The sequence below is a fragment of the Peromyscus maniculatus genome, chromosome 17 (genome assembly GCF_049852395.1).
Source record: "Peromyscus maniculatus bairdii isolate BWxNUB_F1_BW_parent chromosome 17, HU_Pman_BW_mat_3.1, whole genome shotgun sequence".
In the NCBI taxonomy this organism is placed as follows: domain Eukaryota; kingdom Metazoa; phylum Chordata; class Mammalia; order Rodentia; family Cricetidae; genus Peromyscus; species Peromyscus maniculatus.
The window spans coordinates 4,799,986-4,821,858 of record NC_134868.1 but is presented as its reverse complement, the minus strand read 5'-3'; the positions used below and the strand labels follow the sequence as shown (position 1 = coordinate 4,821,858).

The following is a 21,873-nucleotide window of genomic DNA, read 5'->3' as shown; positions in this document are numbered from 1 at the left end:
TTTTCAGATTGTAAACATTGCCATCTCAGGATGGATAAAAACAGGACAATTTGAATAATAAATTGTATTTGCAAATGAAAATGATATATTATCTTTTTCTATTATTCCTCCCTCTCTCCCTCCCTCCCTTCCTCTCTCCTCCTTCCTTCCCTTCCTCCTTCCCTGGAATGTGTTAGTGTATTCTGAGGACTAAACACTTGCTTATCACATTTTCTCAGAATCACAAATGAATGCCAGATAATTTTCTCAGTGGGTAAAATTGGTTGCTGCTAAATCTGATCTCTAGGAGACCCATATTATTCCTACAAGTTTTTCTCTTATTTCTACACTGGTGCTATGGCAAATACACACTCCCATACCAGCACATACATAAATAATTTTTAAACCTAAATAGGGCTAATGAGGTCACTTTCAGCCAAACTTGACTCCCAAGGTTTCATCTCTAGAACTGGAAGTAGATAACTCACATAGGGAAAGTAGGCAATAGACACCTGTAAGTTGTCCTCTCACTGTCACATGCACACCATGGCACAGGTATATATATGCACACAGTTCACCATTTCTTAAGTAGCTGAAATTAACAAAGCAAAGAACATAACCCAATTGGAACATATGAAATGATTTGCCAGTTTAAATTATTGGGAGCTGGAGAGATGGCTCAGTGATTAGGAGCACTGGCTGCTCTTCCAGAAGCCCTGAGTTCAATTCCCAGCAACCACTTGGTGGCTCACAACAATCCATAATGAGATCTGGTGCCCTCTTCTGGCCTACAGGCATACATGTAGTTGATAAATCTTTTTAAAAAGGCTTTAAAACTATAGAATTTCAAGAAGTATCACTGTTCATCAAATTGATGATGGCTTCTTTGTAAATCTTGTTTTATTCTTCCTCTAATTCAAAGATAAATCATTTTTTTTTTTTTTTTGGTTTTTTTTCGAGACAGGGTTTCTCTGTGTAGCTTTGCGCCTTTCCTGGAGCTCACTTGGTAGCCCAGGCTGGCCTCGAACTCACCGAGATCCGCCTGCCTCTGCCTCCCGAGTGCTGGGATTAAAGGCGTGCGCCACCAACGCCCGGCCTAAGATAAATCATTTTAAAAAAAACAGCTGGGCTTAGAATTGCAAACCTGTAATCCTGGCAGGCCAATATCTCTTGAGTTTGAGGCCACCTTGGTCCACATAGTGAGTTCCAGGACAGCCGTAGCTATGTAGAGATAGCCTGTCTCAAAAAAAAAAAAAAAAAATTCCAAAAAGAAAGCATATCTTGAATTATGGAACTTTTCCTAACATGATCTGATGGGACTCTATCACTGGTTTCAACAAAACCTTTTGTTATCTTTGCTTACATTAAGAGTACTGTATTAATAATGAAACTAAGAAACAATGTGGAGAGTCCATTTGCAGAGGGATAGAAATCCATTGAATCCTTGACAATCATCAAACAAGGACTTTCATCTCCTTCAAGTGATGTGGAACAGAAAGGATAATTGGGCATCTTCATCTTCCTTATTATAATGACACATTTGGGAGCTAGAGAGTTTGCTCAGTAGTACTGCTCCTCTTAAGTACCCAAGTTTGGTTCTTAGTTCCCACATCAGATGGCTCAGAACTACTTGTATTTTTAGGTCCAGGATGTCAGATGGCTCTTCTGGTCTCCTAGGGCATCAGATATGCAAACGGTAAAAAGGCACATATATGTCATTCCAGATTGTTAAGAAAAATGTTTTTGCTGTGGATGATTGATTGATAAATAAAACACTGATTGGCCAGTACCCAGGCAGGAAGTATAAGTGGCACTAGAGAGAGGAGAATTTGGGGAACAGGAAGGCTAGGGGAGAGGAGAGGCTGCCAGCTGATGCCATGAGAAGATGTTAACATACTGGTAAGCCACGAGCCATGTGACAACTTATAGATTATTAATAATGGGTTAATTTAAGATATAAAAACAATTAACAAGAAGCCTGCCACGGCCATAAAGTTTGTAAACAATATAAGTCTCTGTGTGTTGGTTGGATCTGAGCAGCCGTGGGACTGGTAGGTGAGAGAGATTTGTCCTGACTGTGGGCCAGACAGGAAAACTCTAGCTACAAATGGTGTACAACATGGGGCTTGAACCCACGACCCTGAGATTAAGAGTCTCATGCTCTACTGACTGAGCGCCAGGCAGGAAAACTCTAGCTACATGTTTCTTCATGTATATGGATTAAAGTTAATTTAGGGGTATAAGTATTGCTACTGTCTATAAAAATGTGTGTTAGGTACCAGCGGAGACTAGAAGATGGTGTCAGATCCTCCATGATGGAAGTTACAGAAAGTTATAAACTGTATTGTGGGTGATGGGAATCATAGCCAGTCCCTGTGGATGAGCAGCCATTGTTCTTAGGTGCTAAGCCATTTATTCAGCCCTATGAACTTGTCCTTAATAGCAGAAAGGTGTGGAAGGCTGATCCTAAGTTCATCTTTACCTCAGCCCTGATGACCCAGAAGAAATGTAATATTGATATCACCAGAAATTAACTTAGAATCAGTGCTTAAAGAAGTTTCTGAGCTCAAATCTCCACAAAATGATGGGAGTCTAAAAAAATGTTCAGGAGAGAAACCAACAATAGAAGTCTTAGAAAGTGGCTGATTGCTTGACCAAAGATACAAGACTGAGTTTACCTCAAATGTGGTCAGTAGACAGCAATGGCAGTGCACAAGGGCACAGGTGTACTCCTGCTTGGGTTTATGCCTCTTGTAAGGAGAGAAAAGGAACTTGCAGATGGAAGGAACTGGAAGGTTAGAGTGCTGAGAGTATTTCAGATAGTAGAGGTCAAGGTTATAAGGATTGAGCAGGAAATAAACTCCATAGAAAACTAGGCTAGAGGTCACAGGGTGGTTTGAGTGAGAATGGCCCCCACATGGTTATGTATTTGAATGCTTGCTCCCCAATTAGTGGAACTGATCGAGAAATAGGATATGGCATGGGTAGAGGAGGTGTGTCACTGGAAATTGGCTCTTTCTTTCTGCCTGCTGCCTGCAGATCAGTATGTAAACTCGAAGCTTCATGCTTGCCTACTGCCATCTTTCCTGACATGAAAATGGATTAATGCTCTGAAAAGTGTTACCAAGTCCCCAATTAAAAGCCCTCTATTATAAGAGTTGATTTGACAATTTCCCCTTCACAGCACAAAAAAACTGTAACTTGGACAGTCATTTGTGTCATATTTTGGCAAAGAAATCTGTCTGTATTCTGCCCAAGTCCTGAAAGACTTAGGCAGAATTAAATGGCAATGACTTCTTTGACAAAACACTGAGTCAGTGATACAGTTAGTACTTATGATCCGTGCAGGTCTATAGTGAAAAAGAGCAACAAGTAGGCACAAAGAAATGCAATGTGCAGTTTGGAGGGGAAAATAAGTCATTTTAGAAGGGAATAGAAAAAGAGGATCACCCCTCTTGTTTCTGGGCCCATTGAATAGGATATGGCATTGCAGGAGAAATGTCTGCTAGCAGTTATCTAGGGAGACACACAAACAGTTCAACAGTATTGAGTACACATCACAGAAATAGTATCAACAATTGCTAACTTCAAAAACGGATGGATAAGCTGGGTGTCGAGGCTCATGCTTTATGCCTTTAATCCAGAACTCAGGAAGCTTTAGTTTGCAGTCACATCCTGAAACAGAAGCAGTAACTTCCAAGGAGGTTGGTGATATTAAAGAGAAGGTAGCTGCTCCTCATTGTAAGCATAGGAAAAGTGCCCTAAGGGTAAGACCTCACTCACTTAAACCTTCAGTTTATGGAAGTAAAAGGCAAGCCAATTCCTAGCCACTAAAACCAATTTCATACAGAACATGTTGCTACTCTGTTCCAAGTTGGACAGAATCCATGAATAACCAGATCCCCATATGGTGGTATCCCCTGAAATTTTTTTTGGAAATAAAAAAGAGGCAAAATTTAGCCAGGTGGTGGTGGTGCACGCCCTTAATCCCAGCACTCAGGAAGCAGAGCCAGGCGGATCTCTGTGAGTTTGAGGCCAGCCTGGTCTACAGAGTGAGATCCAGGACAGGCACCAAATACACAAAGAAACTCTGTCTCAAAAAAAATAATAAAAGAGAGTAGATTCAATAATCTACCTCTTATCTATAATGTAGTGATATATTGTATATGATAATAAATTTATCTGGGGATCAGAGGACAGAGCCAGCCACTAGATTAGACATAGAGGCCAGATAGTGGTGGCACACACCCTTAATCCTATCTCTTGGGAGGCAGAGATCCATCCGGATCTCTGTGAGTTCAGGGCCACACTGGAAACAGAGTCAGGCAGTGCCTTTAAACCCAGCACTTGAGATCTCATGCCTTTGCTTGGAAAGCAACATGCCTTTAATCCCAGGAAGTGACATGGCTGAGTGGAGAATGATATATAAGGTGTAAGGAGACAGGAACTAAGCAGAAGTTCAACTGAGACCCTCAGGAGTGAGAAACAGGATCAGCTGAGGAGTTGACAAGATGAGGTTGGCTGTGGCTTATTCTGCTTCTCTGACCTTTCAGCTTTTACCTCAATAGCTGGCTCCAGGTTTTTTTTTATTAATAAGACCTATTAAGATTCATGTTACAGGGTTAAGCCTTTTGAAAATGAAGCCCCAGGTGTCTAAAACTGAGCAGCGGGGTTTGGTGTTTGCCCTACTGGGTTTCAGTTTTGCTCTGGTCCAATCTTTCTCACTATGTTATGAAAGGGTATGTATAGTCTGTGCCATTGTATGTTGGAACAACATATTTGGTTTGTTCATTTTGTAAGACACCACAGTCAAGAGAGTACCACGATAACCAAACTAATGATAGTGTTTATACTAATGTAACTAAAGTGTATTTTTTTTTTTTTTTGGTTTTTCGAGACAGGGTTTCTCTGTGTAGCTTTGCGCCTTTCCTGGGACTCACTTGGTAGTCCAGGCTGGCCTTGAACTCACAGAGATCCGCCCGCCTCTGCCTCCCGAGTGCTGGGATTAAAGGCGTGCGCCACCACCGCCCGGCTTAAAGTGTATTTTCAAAGTGTGTAACAGTTAACATTTAACCTCTGAAACTTCTGGGTCCCACAGGGCAGTGCCTGATGATGGATGGGCTCACCTTAGCAGGGAGTTGGGTTAACTTTGAGCAGAAGGCTACCATGTGATTTGCTGCCATCTTGATTTGTGACCTCATCCTGAAGGAAGCAGCCATGTGACCTTTGGTAATAATTTCATAAAAGAGGTAAATTTAATGTGAATTTGTGGTTACTATAACCACTTGACATATACCAAAATGATGATAGCCATAAACTTCCTGGTAAAACTGAACCTTCAAAATATTACCCCATTTATATACTAAAGAGGTGACACCAGCCTTTCATAGTTTGTGTTTGCTTTATTTTATTTTTGGCACATTGCTTTACATAATGTATTTTCTGGCTTCCACATAAACTGAAGAACTTTCTTAGCCATGTGCCTCCAAAGGGAAGTTGACACTTTAAAGTGTTTAGACATGGAAGGCTCATGGGAATTTGCCCAGCCTAGAGCTGGTCTTGGGAGAGCTCACATCCCAACGGGACTTAAGGAATCAATTTCTGAGTGTCAGATAAGCTGCTACCACCAGCAGCTATGACAGCTGGAGGGAACATATGCAGGCCACAGAGTCTTAATGTGCTGTCCCAACTTGACCCTCCGCATGGAATCTGCGAGCCTCTTTTTCTATAAGATATTTGAGCCTCTTCTTGTCCAGGTTTGCGGCTGACTTTTGTATCTGCTCCAGCATAACCCTCAAACCTACACTTTTGTTTTCTAAATGTGACATAAACATGCTATGGAAATGGAAAATCCGAATATTATTTCTTTCTCCATTATTTTATGTCTTGTGTATTTGGTGTCCTAGATCCTCTGATCTATGGGTAATTAAGATTAATGTTAAGATTGCATATGGTAAATTATACTATTCCTTTTCAAACCTAGGAAGCCTGACTTATAGAAAGCCATTTCTAAAAAGAAGGGTTTGCACTGAATGTTATTATGCTTGACTCCAATTTAGGGTGAGAAATGTCACCGAGATTAACAGATTATAAATTTAGAGAACAGGCTTAAGGGAATGTTTAAGGAAATATTGTTAAGTTTATCCCACAAGAGAGCCAAAATTCTCACTAATATTTATTAGAAGTTTACTGATTTCTTTGACATGTGAGTTTCAATATATACATTCCAGAAGTTTTGCTGAATGAGCATCCAGCACAGATAGGCTAAAATCAGAGAAAAATTCAAGGAGAATTCAGTAATGTCATAAGTATTCCTGAGTCATATAATATATAAAGGAGCAGATAATTCATACAGACCCTGTCTTTTGGTTCACTAATGAAAAGGAAGAATCAAATATCCAGTTAAACATCAGGGTAAGCAGCTAATATGAGAGGCATTTCTTTTTATATCTGTCTTAGTATTTTATCATTGTGAAGAGACACCATAACAAAACCTCTTATAAAGGAAAACATATATTTGGGGCTGGCTTACAGTTTCAAAGGTTTAGTCCATTGTTATCATGACAGAAACCATGGTGGCATGCAGCAGACAGGGTCCTGGAGAAGAAGCTGAGATTTCTACATCTTTACCCACAGGCAGCAGGAGACTACCTCATTAGGCCTGGCTTGAGCATATGAGAGAGATCTTAAAGCCCACCTCCACAGTGGGACACTTCCTCCAAGGCCACACCTCATAGTGTCACTCCCTGTGGCACAACACATGATTCTGTGGGGGCCATTCCTATTCAAATTACCACAATAACTGTGAGAAAAGAAAGAGGAAGTAAGAATACTCCTGAGGATGCTCTGCAGAGGCAGACAAAGAGGGTCTAGAAGACATTCCAGGTTACTTTAATTTTTCTTAAAAGATGGGTGGATGTCAGTGAAGGCTCCCCCTCACTGTGTTTTTATCCTTTGAGCTCTCTTCTATCTCTAGGCCTTAAGAACCAAAGTGTCAATAGTTTTCTGTACCCAGGTCTGACTTAAATATAAACTGTGGGATAAAAGGTGCCCCTTGTAGAAAAATAACTCAGAGAACTGTATTTTTCTACATCTTTATCTCTTTATAGGATGGGGGTACTGACTAAGTTTTTTCAGCTTGTCTGTTTCTATTTTCAGATGCACCTAAACTGATTGTGGGTATTTGTCACATCAAGTCTAGATAGGGAGGATCCAGACTGGATCTTGACAAAATTATCTCCAATAGATCCTAAACTTCATTGCTGAATAAAAGTGCATAACTTCTGGAAGACACTAGAGAAACCACACTTCTGATTTTGGCAACCTGCCTTATAGAGCTATATTCAAAGCACATTGCACAGTGATCACAAACAAGGAAGATATTTTTATGCACAGGCTCTGTTCCCCATGCTCTAGGCAGCTTAGTCTTCAGAATAAAGTCATTCAGAGGCTGGTGTCCTGGCTCAGGGAGATGCAAAGGCCACTTGGGTCCCAATTGAATACCTGCCTGCCTCCTAGTTTCACATTCAGCCCAGGGGAAGATCCAGAATATCTGCTCCAACAACTCAGCTGACCACTCCTCATTATCTTTGGAAAGCAACCCCTAGCTCACCATGTCGGTTCTTCCAAGCTCAACTACACTCTTCTCATAGATCCTGGCAGTGGTCTCACAGTGCAGCACATGCTCCTACCTGAGTAATGGAGCAAGGTTGCAACCTGGAGCCTAGAAGAGCCCTCCAACCCTGTAGACTGCTGTGTCCACTAGGAGGCCCTGATTGGGTAGTGAGTCTTGAGTGACAAGAGTAGCTTCCTTAAGAAGACAGTGTGCTGAAGGGACACAGCACGGTGCTTATCTACCCTGGCCTTCAACCTTAGACAAAAACCAGTCCCAGTTCTGCAGAGATTTGCAAATTCAGAAGCATTCATGCCTGGCCTCCAAAAGCTGACTTTGCTGTCTTCCTTTACTTAACCAAGAACCCAGTAGTTGTTCAGTCCAAAAAGCTTCATGTCTCATCTGGTCTTCAGTATGAACAGGAATTCCCAAAAGTGGGCTGTATCACCACTAAATGAATAAACTTGCTAGAGAGAGCTAGGGCAAACAGGCAAAGAATAAAAGCTTCCTTCTTCCATGTTCTGTATACAGGCTGCCTACATGAGTAGCCCAGATTAAAGATGGGTCTTCTCACTTCAAAAGAACCAGATTACTGTTGGATTTTACTGTTTCACATGATACATCCCTCACAGGTATAATAAAGTGCACTGGTTTTAGTTAATTCCAGATGTAGTTAAGTTGACAACTAAGAATACCAACCATAAGAGCCTATATATATAAGAATCTAGAATTGCAGAGAAAGGTTTCTTATCTCTAGTGAGCAAGGAGAGCATGGGAATAATTTCCAAAGATTCCTAAGCATGTTCAGTTAACATACCCACTTCTAAACATGATCATAACATAAAAGCAGAGATATGTGGGGCATTCTTAGCACAAAGTCATGCAGAAAGCTATGTAAAATATAAAAATGATGGACAGAAATACTTCTGGCATGTTTATCTTGTTCTTAGTGGAAAATCAAGTAAATGATAATTTGAAAGCTGATTGCTTGGGAGCTAATGCTGCTAATCATGATGTATGATCTGAAATATATATTTATATTATATCATATTATATTATATATTATTATATTATATTAATTATATTATATTTATATTATATTATATTATATTATATTATATTATATTATATTATATTATATTATATTATATTATATTATATTATTATATATATCAATGCCATAATTCCTACAAATGCAAAAGACGGGAAAATACATAAAATATGGATGTTGTTCTTAGATGGATAGGTATGCTGAGCTATTCTAACCTCAAACAAGGTTGTTTTAGCTTTGTACAGCCTGACTCAGAGGAAGGCCACAGCTGCTTCCATGCAGGACCAGAAAAAGCTCATTTTAACTAGCCCTGGCAGCTGACTTTCTCAGGGCTGTCACATTATTGTAGAGAATTCCATTCTTTTTTTTTAACCTTTTATGTGTATGACTGGTTAAATGGATATGTCTGTGCACAGTACCTGTAGAGGCCAGGAGAGGGCATTAGATTCCCTAGGACTAGAGCAGCTTCTTAGTAAACATGGGAATTCTGGGGATGGAACCTGGGTCCTCTGCAACAGCACCCAGTGGCCCTAAACACTGAGCCATTTTTCTAGGACAGTGGTTCTCAACCTTCCTAATGCTGTGATCCTTTAATACAGTTCCTTGTGTTTTGGTGATCCCAGCCATAAAATTATTTCATTGCTACTTCATTAACTCTAATTTTGCTACTGTTAGGAATAATAATGTAAATATCTGATATGCAGGATATCTGATTTGCAATCACTGTGAAAGAGTTATTAAATACCTATAGGGGGTGCAACTCACAGGTTGAGAATTATTGATCTAGGACCTCTCATTTTCATTTAGATTTTATTTTTTATTCATTTTCAATTAAAATATTACATCACTTTTCACCTTCCTTGCCATCCCTTCATCCCTATTTAATTTCCCTACTCACACCTTCTTGTTTGTCAAGTCTCTCTATACAATATACTTATATAAATAAGTGTATGCAAATATATGACTGTATTTTGTTTAGTAACTTTTTTTTGGTTGTGTATATATAGTTTCAGGGTTAACCACCTAACCATGTATTAGGTAACCAGTTAGAGAGTTCATCCCTGCCTTAGGCTAATTCTTCCACTTGAAGGAGATTCCATTCTTTAATGATGAACAGGAGTCTGATCCCCTAGTGACCTAACCAGCCTTGGACAAAAAAAAAACATAGTCAAGAATAGAAAACATGAGCTGAAGAAATAGCTCAGTAGTTAATAGTACTGAAGACTTCCAGAGCATGCAGAATGTGTTTCAGTATACATATGGTGCTCAACTGTCTGTAATCCAGCTCCAGGAGACCTGACACTTGCTTTCTGTCCCCCTCACCACCAGGCATGAACTGGGTACAGAGACAAAATTACAGGGAAAACACCCATACACATTAAATAATAACTAAAAAAAATTTAAAGAGACAAATGCAGAATAAAACTCATTTTTTTTTCAAGCCAGTCATGGTGATGCATGATTTACATCACAGCACACCAGATGCAGAAAGATCACTGTCAGTTTGGGGAAAGCTTGTACTACATCAACACACACACACACACACACACACACACACACACACACACACACACACACACACACGAAAAGAACAAAACTGAATAACAAAAGAAAAGAGCATTGGAGAAATGAGAAGATACCTCTTAAGGTCTTTACAGTTTTCACTCACTCATTACCATACAATCCATCATTTTCAAAAACAAAGTTATCCAGCATGTTATCACATGCCATTAATCCCCAAACCTGGGAGACAAAGGCAGGCTGATCACCATGAGCTCAAGGCCAGACTGGTCTAAATAGTCAGTTCCATAGTAAGACCCATCTCAAAAAACAAACACTAAAAGGGAAATATATTTTTCATTTGTGTTTTAGACAGTGTTCTATTGCTATGCAGAAGCACCATGACCACAGAAACTCTTATAAATGAAAGCATTTAATTGGGGCTTTCTTATGGTTTCAGAGGTTTATTCTACTATCATTGTCTTTCTTAGGGTTTCTACTGCTGTGATAAAAACACCATGATCAAAAAGCAAGTTGGGGAGGAAAGGGTTTATTTGGCTTACACTTCAGCATTGCTGTTCATCACTGAAGGAAGTCAGGACAGGAACTCAAGCAGAACTGGAACCTGGAGGCAGGAACTAAATACTTGGCTCAGCAGCTAAGAGCACTGGATTTTCATCCATTCAATTGGAATACACACTAACAAAACTTATACACTGAAATCAAATTAATTTTAATTAAAAAAGAATAACAAATACATGAAAAAACTTTGTTTACAACATGGATATATATATATATTATATACATACATACATACATACATACATACATACATGTCTTTATACTATTTGCATACCTGGTGCCAAAAGAGGCCCAAAGAGTGCATCATATCTCCTGGGTCGGGAATTACTGAGCCATTTGATGTGGGTCCTAGTAACCAAACTTGAGTACCCAATAGTAGCAGTATTACCAAACCTACCCTCCACTGCCAATATTTCATTATAATGCAAAGATAAATATACCGCCTTCTGTGGTCTATGACTTGAATGTGATGAAAGTCTTATTTGGTGGACTTCTAGCCTTCTGTGAGTGGACTCTCCATATTTCTTATCATTTTTAACACGATTCTCTTGATGTGAGTAAAGACAACAAAAGGTTTTGTTAAGTAGTGATGAGTCCAGCCAGGTTATATTATGAAAAGTTCCATAATTTGAAATATAGGGGGGCTTTTTGGGGGGAGGGGTGGTGGTTAAGACAGAATTACTCTAAGTAACCATGCCTTCCCTGAAACTCACTATGGACTGTGTTGGCTTCAAACTCAATAGATCTGCATGGTTCTGACTCCCAAGTGCTGGGATTACAAGTATGAACCACTAAGCCCAGCTGAGATATGATTTTTAAGTGATCTATCTTTGAATCAAAGCATGAAAAGACAATGTAAAATTTAAACAGGAACTGTCATTGTTTTTATGAACAATAACTCTTTTCAAAATTCTACAATGTATTAATTTCAACTGGTAAATCATTTCATATGCTCTCAACAATTTGGTTATTTATTTTCCTTGCTTTGTTAACTTCAATCTTTTAAACTGTTTTAACTGTGCACATATATTTGTGCTATGGTGTGCATATGACACTCAGAGGACAATTTACAGGTATTAATTACTACATCCTATAAGTGAGTTCTACAGACCAAACCCAGGAAGTAAAAGTTTGGCTGCCAGTGACCTCACTGGCCTTATTTAAGATTAAAAATTATTTATGTATGTGCTGGTGTGTAGGTGTGCATATGCCACAGCCCACCTGTAGACATAAGAGAAAAATTGTAGGAGTAATATGTGTCTCCCAGAGATTGAACTCAGGTCATCAGTCTTAGTATCAACTGACTTTACACACTGAGACTATTCTTAGGGATTCATTTGTGTTTCTGAGAAAGTGTTATGAACAAGTGTTTCATCCTCAGAATAAATTAGTATATTCCATAAATAAATAAATTGCAGTATAAATATAATTTTCATTTGCAAATATGATTTATTATTAAAATTGTTTTGTGTTCCTCCATCCTTAGATTACAATATTTTACAATCTGAATAGGAGACGATATTTTACTGATGTAATGCTTCTAGTAATCTTATTTGAGCACCAGTGAGACATCTCATTGGGAAAAATATGTCTGTGGTGTTCAAGGCTAGAAATCTGACATTGATCATCATACAAAAAGGGCCAAAACAATCCCCCCAAGTTTTCTTCTTGTACCCACATATGTCATGGCCTATACACCTATAATCACATTACACAGAGAGACAGACCGAAAACAGAACTGTTCTTTTAAAAAATAAATGTCACTGCCCTTATATTATATGGCATCTCTAGATAATTCCCTTAGGAGGCAAAACTTCAAGATGAAGTTTTAAACGGATAAAATTTGGATCATGAAGATACAGAAATATCAAATAATATATCTACATCCTTAGCATATCAAGCTATGTTATGAGATTTACAGTGGATTGATGAATATCTTACTTTATTACATCTCTATCAGGTAGATGAAATTGTTGCTTTAGACACACAAGACATTTACTATTTGTCATATCATCTTTTATTAAGTATTTTAACATTAATATTTAAAAAACATGTTTAGTCTCTCAAATGTGGACATCCAATTTTCCCAGGACCATTTGTTGAGGATACTTTCTTTTCTTCAGGTTATGCATCTTTTGTCAGATGTTAAATAGGTGTAGCTTTATGTACTCATGTTTGGGTATAAATTTGCTTCCATTGTTTTTCATGTCTGTTTTTCTGCCAATAGCCTATTGTTTTTCCTCACTGTTGGTTAGTAGCATATGTTGAAATACAGAATGTTAATCTCTCCAGAACTGTTGATTTTGTTCAGGATATTTTTTTGCCTGACTGGAGTCTTTTGTGGTTCTATATGAATTTTAAGATAGATTTTTATATTTCTGTGAAGAATTATATGGGAATTTTAGTTGGAATTGCACTAAATAGCTTTATATAAAATGGTCATTTTCATATTATTAAATCTACCAATCTGTGAGGGTCAGATACGCTTCTTTTTCTAGTGTCTCTCTATCATTGCAGATGTCCTTCACTTCCTTGAGTAGACTCATTCTTACTTATTTAATTTTGAGGTTATTGTAAATGGGATTTTGTTCACCATCTCTTTCTTTGCATGTTGTTTGTATGTAGAAAAGCTATTGATTTGTACGAGATGATTCTGTATCCTGTTACATTGCTGAATTAGCTTATTGTTTCAAAAAGTTTTCTGTGGAACTTTTGGGATACCCCATGTTATCCATAAACAGGGATATTTTGATTTATTCCTGTATTCATATTCCTTTAGTTTCCTTCTCTTGCTGAATAACACCAGCCAGTACTTAGAGCTTACAACATTATAAATAGTGAGTATAACAGACATTATGTCTCATTTCTGACTTCAACTGGATTTCTTCAAGCTTCTCTTTGTTTAGAATGATGTTGGCTGCATTTCTCAAAATACCTTTAGTACGTTGAGGTATTTTTTTCTCTATCTGTACATTGACTAGTACATTTTTCATTAAGCCATGTTGGATGCTCTCAAATGCTTTTCCTTCATCTATTGAAATGATCATGTGATTTTTGTTTTTTAGTCCATTTATGTGGTTTGTTACATTTATTGGCTTGCTTAAATTGAATTATTACTGCATTCCAGGGACAAAGTCTACTTGGTCATGACAGATAGCTTTTTTGATGCATGTCTGTATACTGTTTGAAAGCATTATATTGAGGAATTAGAATCTAGGGCTTGGCAGGAGGAAAATCAATATGGGAAGGAACATAATTACATTTTAATTTGAAATACATACCATTACAAAACAGAGACAAAATAAAGGCCTTGTCTGGTATGACAATGAAAACAGGTGTCATCCATCAAAACAAAGTTGCAGTTGTCCGGAGATTTGGAGTATCTGTACCATATGTAACTCAAAAAGTATAGTAAATAATACAAAGAGATATGAAAAGAGAATCACATGATTCTTTCATGAGGTGTAAAAGGCCTTTGGCGATATCCAATACATGTGAATGACAAAAACCTGACAAAAACAGTACCTGAGGGAACATGACACATCATCACAGAGTCTATATTCCCCTACAAGGAGAAAAACCTCTAAGCAATCCCATTAAAATCAGGAATGAGACCGGGGTGTCTACTATCCCCATTCCTTTCCAACATAGTACTTAAAGCACTCACTATCACTAAAGTAATAAGGCAAGATAATAAAATTAAAGGACAAATAGCAAAAGAACTTGATTCATCCCTATTTTCAAATGGTGTATTATGCACAAGAGATTCCATGCCTGGAGAATTACAGGGGTCAGACAACTGTTGTACATGCACATGAGCCCTGGGTTACAGCAAAGAGCCTACCATAATACATACACTATTTATGTTGAGTTATAGGCATGAAACTCCCACAGTACATTAATCATGAATGTTGGGTTACTGGTTTGAATCTTACATAGTACACTCACAGTGAGTGCAGTGGTATTGGGATAAATATCCCACAGTACATGCACCATGAGTATAGGATTATAGACATGAGCCTTCCATAGTATATGCACCATGATTGCTAGGATACAAGTGTCAGACAACCACTATACATATACCATGGGTACTGTGCTGCAGCAAATAGCCACTATAGCACATCCACTGTGAATACTTGGTTTATAGGCATGAACCTCCCATAGTACATGCACAGTGAATGCTGGGATACTGGTTTCAATTTCACCTAGGACATTCATAGGGAATGCTGTGTCATTAGGGATGAGCCTCCCAAAGTATATGCACTGTGAGCGCTAGGATACATGTGTGAACTGCCCTCACTAGAGGCACTGTGAGTGCTTGGTTACAGACCTAAGTGTCCAGAGTACACGCAGTATGTGTGCTGGTTTACAACCATGAGCCCCCACAAATACATGCACCATGAATGCTGTTTTACAACCATAAGTCCTCACAAATACATTCACATGAATGTTGGGATACAGCCTGGAGCCTCCCAAAGTACATGCACCATGAGTGCCAGATTACAGCCATGAGCCCACCATACTACATGTTCTGTGAATACTGGGTTATAGTCATGAGCTTTCCACCGTGTAAGTACAACGAGTTCTGGGCTATAGGTTTGAGCCTCCCACAGTACATGCATCATGAGTACTGGTATTCAGATGTCAGCCTCCTAAAATATATGAATCATGAGTGATCTGTTACAGGCTAGTGCTTCTTGCAGTACATGCAGCATGAGTTCCAGGCTACAGACATGAGTATTAAAAAAATACATGTACCATGAGTGCAGATTTACAGGCCTAAGCCTCCTAGAGTAAATGCATCATGAGTACTTATCATACAGATGGCCAGCCACTCACAGTCCCCACACTGTGAGGGCTGGGTTACAGGACTAAGGCCACTATAGTAAATGTATCATGAATGCAGCCTTATAGAGATAGGACCCCATAGTACATGCACCATGAGTGCTCCTGTATTGGTATGATCCTCCCACAGTAAATGCACCATGAGTGCTGGGCTATAGGCAAGAACCTCCCACAGTATGTAACATGAGTAATAGGATTTCACATTTCACCCTCCCATAGTATATGCATGATGAATACTAGTATACAGATATCACTCTCCCACAATATATGCATAATGAATAATGAGTTACAGGCTGGATCCCCCATAGTACATGCACCATGAGTTCTGGGTTACAAGTTTGAGTCTTCTACTGTGAATGCTAAGTTAAATGTGCATGTCTCCATGTAATTGCACCATGAGTGCTAGGATACAGCATGAGCCTTCTACAATACATGCATCATGAGTGCTATACTGTAGGCCTGAACCTTCTAGAATACATGCAGAGAGAGTGCTGGGTCATAGGCATGAACTCATCATACACTGTGATTGCTTAGTTATAGGTGTGAGCAATCCATAGTAAATGCACTATGAGTACTCGATTATATTGTGTAATCTACTCTGAAAAGAAAAAAGAGAGAATATGGATATGATAACATAAAAAGGTAGACTATTGAAACTACTTCGATAAAGCAACTACCTGTTTTAAATATTTTACATTGGATTGGATTTTTGTATATTATATACAAATTTTGTACATTAATACAAATTTGAGATTATTTTTCTTAGAACATACTGTACATACATTTCTACTCTTGTTCAAGGTATTGTACCTACACTGTTCTTTTAACAATGTAATGCAAATTGCTAGTCCTTGAAAGTTATTATTACCAACTAAATAAGATATAGAGAAATTCAAGTTAGTAGTTATTACAATTGAAGTTGTAGTCATATTAGGTATGTTTTCAAGGTCAAACAGAAATATATTTTAGAGAAATAGTTCATCTCAAACACTTCAGAGATCTACAGAATATGGCATTTAAGATATTTTAATGACATTCTTTTTTATGACAATGAGACATATCTGCTCCTGGCAGCACCAATCTACTTCAGAGAAGATGATGGGCATGGAAGAAATTCCATATGGAGTTTACTTTGTTTGTGGCAAAAGTTAGCCACTGGGCAAGAATGCACATGCCTTGATTGCTGACACTATGCTGCCTAAAGGGACAAGTGGGACACAAAAGAAAGGACTCCAGAACCTTGCCAAGACAAGGTAGGAGGGCCCTTTAGAAAATCCTGCTTCACAGATGAGTCTGTCATATATGCTAGGCCTGTAGACCAAGGATGGATGCCCCAACATTGCAGAGGAACCTTGGGTGACTGTCTATGCAGCCAGCTGTTTCTGTCATTTCTCACATTTTTTTGGAAGTTGCTTGCTTGCACTTCCTGCTTACCAAGGTAATATTATTTCTTCTTGGGTCTCTGAAGGAGTTGAAGACTAGATAGTTATAGTTTTCCTTGTTAACAAATTCAGAAAGGAAACTCACTAAAGGTGTGTAAAGTGTATAAATTTGAAAGACATCAAAAGATAGTTTTCAGTTGGTAATACAAGTTAGGATAGAACATAAAGTATGTACAGCATTTTGGACTCAGCAAAAATAGGATAAATAATGGAAATTTTTCTCTAAATCTGTCAAATGTTAATGGACTAGATATTGTTAATGTAATTCTTGACTGTATATATTCTATATACTTATTATACATATTGTATATAGTCTTTGTTATATTAGTTGCAACCTTCTTTTATTGTTTTACACAAAAAAAGAGAAATGTGGTGATATATTGTGTACCCAATAAACTTGCCTGAGGATCAGAGGACAGAGCCAGGTACTATATTAGACATAGAGGTCAGGCAGTGGTGGTACACATCTTTAATCCCAGCACTTGAGATCTCATACCTTTGCTTGGAAAGCACACATGTCTTTAATACCAGGAAGAAAGATGCAGGACAGAGAAAGGTATATAAGGCATGAGAAAACAGAAGCTCCCTCTCATTAGGCTGAGGATTTCATAGAAGTAAGAACTAGTGGCTGGCTGTTTTGCTTCTCTGATCTTTCAGTTTTCACCCTGGTATCTGGCTCTGGGTTTTTTATTAAATGACCATCTAAGATTCAAACAAGTGTAAACTTGTACAGCCACTTTGGAAATCAGTATGGGGGTTTCTCAGAAAACTGGGAATTAATATACCTCATGATCCAGCAATACCACTCTTGGGCATATACTCAAAGGTTGTACATTCATACCACAAGGACATTTGCTCAACTATGTTCATAGCAGCATTATTAGTGATAGCCAGAACCTGGAAACAACCTTGTTGCCCATCATCAGGCATTGATCCACATAGACCTGAAAAACCTTTTAAACGATTCTGAATGCACAGAAATGGAGCCAAGAGCAGCTTCCTAGTTTATGTCTCTCATTCAGACCATGGCACAGAGATGCTATTATGAGCTTGAGCACAACATGGCAGATTCCTGCCATGGTACACAGAGGCATCTCCAAGCCTCACAGCATGCTGTATGGCAAATTTAGCTTTTTCTATAAGGTTTCTGGGCTTCATGCTGCTTGATGGAGGCACAGACCCACTGCTTCCCAGAGTTGGCAATAAATGTACCTCTGCCGTGCTGAGTTGGGCAGGGCCAGCAGCAAAAGTTACCACTTCAGTCCTAGACACACAACTTAGCAGTTTAAAAAGTCTCCTGGTCAGAAAAGGATAAACCAAACTCAGGCAGAAAGGCCTCTAACAGGTCACAGTGTGTTTAAAAAATGTATGTAGTCTTGGGAAAAATAAAGAAAATGGGTATAGGCAATTATGGAAAGAAATAAATGGTTTTTAAAAAATAAAACAAAGTCTCTAAAGAGACAATAAAAATAATATAAAATTAAAAAGCCACATAAGATATACACAGAGAGTCTGGATACTATATGTTATTATGTTGTCTTTTAATTGTTTGAAGACTGAAGAAGGAACAGCAGCTGCTAAGACACATTTGATTATAAATATTACTAGATTAATTCAACATATATATTCTAAAGTTATCTTGTCTTCAAATTTTGGGTCTAAGAATATGTTGCTTTGGAAAAGAGGTTCCATTTTTGTTTCCACAGAAGATAAGAAGCTGTGGATTCCTTCTGGGTTAATATGGTTGCATCAAGGACGATCCTCTGAGAGGTCTCCAATGGGATTCAACATCAAGAACAGATTCAAGACAAACTGGCTGAGATGATCCAATCAGGACTTGACCATAATCCTAAATTTTCTCAGGGTCCTCCAAAGATTACCAATGCCTCCAATCAGCAGGAAATGGCCAAGAAAACTATGCTCACATTCCCAGAAAATGGATTATGGAGGTTTGTCTTTGTTTAGGGGGTTTGGTTAAAAATTTTTATTAGTCTTAGTCAATCTCTTTCTAAAAGAAGAAAGGGGGAATATAATATAGAAATGATGGGAAGAAAGGGTAGCTTATTGAATCTATTTTCACTTAAAAACAACTATTAATCTTATGTATTTTACATTAGTATAAATTTTGGTTTATTAATACAAATTTAAAGTTAATTTTATTATACTGTATGTATATTTCTTGTCTTGTTTAGGGTATTATGTTCATGCAGCTTATTAAAAATGTAATATAGCTGAGCAATGGTGGTGCATGTCTTTAATCCCAGCACTCGGGAGGCAGAGGCAGGTGGATCTCTGTGAGTTTGAGGCCAGCCTGGGCTACAGAGTGAGTTCCAGGAAAGGCTCCAAAGCTACACAGAGAAACCCTGTCTCAAAAAAACCCGAAAAATGTAATATATAATTAAAAAAATATAACAACAGTCATCTTAATAGCCAAACTTATAGTCATGTTAGTTAGCTTCTCTAGGTATACAGAGGTATATTTCAGATAGACAGGTAATCTTCAAACATTTCAAAGACCTACAACATATGGCATTTAAAATGTTTAAGAACTTAGACTTTTCTGGACAGTGAGACATGTCTGCTCCTGGCAGCACCAGTTACTTCAAAGAAGATGATGGGCATCAAAGAAACTTATTATGGAGTTTGTTTACAATATGGAAAAGGCTATTCATTTGGGCAAGAAACTGTTCTTGCCTGGACTGCTTGACAGTATGTTGTATAAACCAGACATACAGGACCCATGGGAAAGTGACCACTGAACTTTGCCAAAACAAGGTGAGATTATCCTTCAGGTTCCTGCTTCACAGAAGATACTGCCAGACATTCTGCAGGGCACAGAGGAAAGTGACTGACAAACCTTGCCAAAATTGGCAGGACAGTTCTTCAAATTTCCTGCTTCACTGAAAAGTCTGCCAGCTACTCTAGGCCTATAGGCTGAAGATGGATGCCCTAATGCTACAAAAGAACTTTTGGTGACTGTCCGTGCAACCAAATGTCTCTTCTCATTTCTAGAATATTGGAAGTTGTTTGCAATGCACTTCCTATTTACTCAGATAATATCCTTCTGGGGTCTTTGATGGAGTTGAAGATTAGATAGTTATAGTTTTCCTTGGTCATGATAAAATGTAAATTAGATATGAAAATTTAGACTCACAAAAATTGGATAGATGATAGCGTATTTTCTTTAATTTTGCCAAATACAAATAGACTAGATATTGTAACTGTAATTCTTGCTTGATAACTGTTTTGTTATATGTAATTTTAATATATTAAAATGAAAACCTTCCTTTTTGATTGGACAGAAAAGGAGAAGAGCTGTGGGATCATTTTTCTGTATTCTGTAAACATGTGTTGCTACCCTTGGTTAATAAAGAAACTGCTATGGCCTATGGTAAGACAGAATAGAGCCAGGCAGGAAATCCAAGCAGAAATACAGGGAAGAGAAGGGCAGAGGTCAGAGGAGATGCTGCAAGCTGCTGCCAGGAGAAGCAAGATGTGAGAGAACAGGTAATGCCACGAAACCACATGGCAAAGCATAGATTAATAGGAATGGACTGAGTTAAGTTATAAGAGCTAGTTAGTAATGAGCCTAAGCCATAGACCAAATAGTTTATAATTAATATAAGCCTCTATATGTTTATTTGGGGCTGGATTTTTGAAGAGCAACTTGTTTAGAAATGTTTTACATTGCTGTAGATTTTAGTTTATTGATACAAACTTAAAGTTAATTTTGTTTTACTGTATATAATATATATATATATATATATATATATATATATATATATATATATATATATAATTTCCACTCTTGTTGGAAGTATTATGTTTAGGTAACTCATTTAAATTGTAATGGATAATTATAATTAGTCTTCTATGATAATCAAACTTATAGTCACGTTAGTTTAGTTTTCTAGGTGTATATATAGATATATTTCAGACAGATAGGTAATCTTCAAACACTTCAAAGATCTACAGAATATGGCATTTAAATTTTTTTTTTAATTTAGACTTTCTGGACAGTGAGACATGTCTGCTCCTGGCAGCACCAGATTTACTTCAGAGAGGAGGATGGGCATCAAAGACTCTCCATATGGAATTTATATTCACCTTGGCAAAAAATAGCCATTTGGGCAAGAAACTGTTCTTGCTTGGACTGCTTGAAAAAAACTGTATTGACTGGACATACAGGACCCATAGGAAGGTGACCACTAAACTTTGCTTGGCAAAATGGTCCTTCAGGTTCCTGCTTTGCAGAGGAAACTGCCAGACATTCTACAGGACACAGAGAGAAGTGACTGAGAGATTCTAGGCCTATGGGCTGAAGACAGATGCCCCAACTTTACAGAGAAACTTTGAATGACTGTTCAGGCTGCCAGCTGTCTCTGTCTACTCTTGCAAGACTCTTGAAAGTTGCTTGCATCCTTTTCCCATTTCTCAGGTAATATTATATCCTTCTGAGGTCTTTGATGTAGTTGAAGACTAGAGATAGTTATAATTTTTCTTAGTTATGATAAAAGATAAGTTAGATATGAAAACTTAGACTCACAAATATAAGACAGATAGGATATCTTCTTTAATTTTGCCAAATAAACTAGTTATTATAAATAGACTAGATATTATAACTGTAATTCTTGCTTGATAATTGTTTTGTTATCGGTAATTTAACTATGTGAAAGTTAAAACCTCCCTTTTTGAAAAAAAGAAAAGGGGAAGTGCTGTGGGATGTTCTCTATGTCAAATGTGTTGCTCTGATTGGTTATTAATAAAACACTGATTGGCCAATAGCCAGGCAGGAAGTATAGGTGGGACAAGCAGAGAAGAGAATTCTGGGAAGTGGAAGGCTGAGGCAGAGAGACACTGCC

General features: G+C 38.0%; 1 protein-coding gene across 2 annotated transcripts in view; it reads right to left on the bottom strand.

Annotated features, from left to right (window-relative positions):
- The window catches only part of LOC102908374 (zinc finger protein 120-like), a 73,752-nt gene that overhangs the window by 17,572 nt on the left and 34,307 nt on the right, over positions 1-21,873 (bottom strand). The gene's annotated exons all lie outside the window — the stretch shown is intronic.